Raw genomic sequence first — 1,060 nt, forward strand, 5'->3', positions numbered from 1 at the left:
TCTGTTAATACGGCAACAGAGGTTTATTGTTATCAAACTGACACTCACGCAGAGCGGCCGCTGCTTCCCCAGCTCCACCTGCCCAGTGGCTTGGGGGCCGCCCACCGGAAGGGCCTAGTCCCCAAGGCCTGAGAAGTAGCTCAGAATGCAGCATGAGGACCACAAAGCACGGAGATTTGTGCCTGGGATTTAGCGTTGCTGAAAACTGGATTCTCTCACAGACTCTCTGAGCAGTGGCAAATTGCTTCATGTTTCAGAAGCCTTCTGCTCTTAGCACTTTGCCTAGCATATAGGGAGCACTCAATAAACAGCAGCTGTTTTCCCCTTAATTTTTTTATACAATTTGAGCTACATACATTTTCACATAAATCTTGACTGCACATCTTTGTCTATTTCTACACATGAGAACACCAGCCAGCTCAAAGCACAGAATTTTTCTAGCACCCCAGGGGGCTCTGTTATGCCCTGCCTCCACAGACCCATCCCCCTGATCAGAGGAAACCGCTTTCCTGCCATCATGCAGTTAGGCTATTCTTCAGCATTTGGAAGCTTCGTTGTACAGTACCTAGTCTTTGGTGCTAGGTCTGTTTCCCTCAGTCCGTGTTGGTCTCTGTATCAGGTGTTGCTCTATTTTATTGAACCGTCTTTGCTTGTGTGGCTTTGACCCCAGTTGTTCATCCCTTGCACTGCTAATGGACTTTGGGGTTGTTCCGAGTTTGGGGTTATTAGGGACGGAGCTGCTAGGAACTTTCTTGCCCATGTCCTGTTATTTTTTATAGGGATAGTGCAAGTCTGTTTTCCTCATTAGCAGGAGGCCCACTGCTACAAAGCCATTTTTCTTTTCTGCGTTTCTCATCTATCATTTCAGTGAATCTATTCAAATACTGGCAGAAGCCATTTCTGATTTGTTCCATTATTTCTGTATCTCTCCTTATATCATTTACCTTCTGAAGAAAATAAGCACCATTGGTAGGTGGGGAATTCTGTAAAGGTATTTAGGATGAATTAAAAAAGAAATATAGAACCAATTATTTGACCTTCAAAAACCACAGTTTCTTAT

The sequence above is a fragment of the Chinchilla lanigera genome, unplaced genomic scaffold, assembly GCF_000276665.1.
Source record: "Chinchilla lanigera isolate Chin_1 unplaced genomic scaffold, ChiLan1.0 scaffold00028, whole genome shotgun sequence".
Lineage (NCBI taxonomy): Eukaryota > Metazoa > Chordata > Mammalia > Rodentia > Chinchillidae > Chinchilla > Chinchilla lanigera.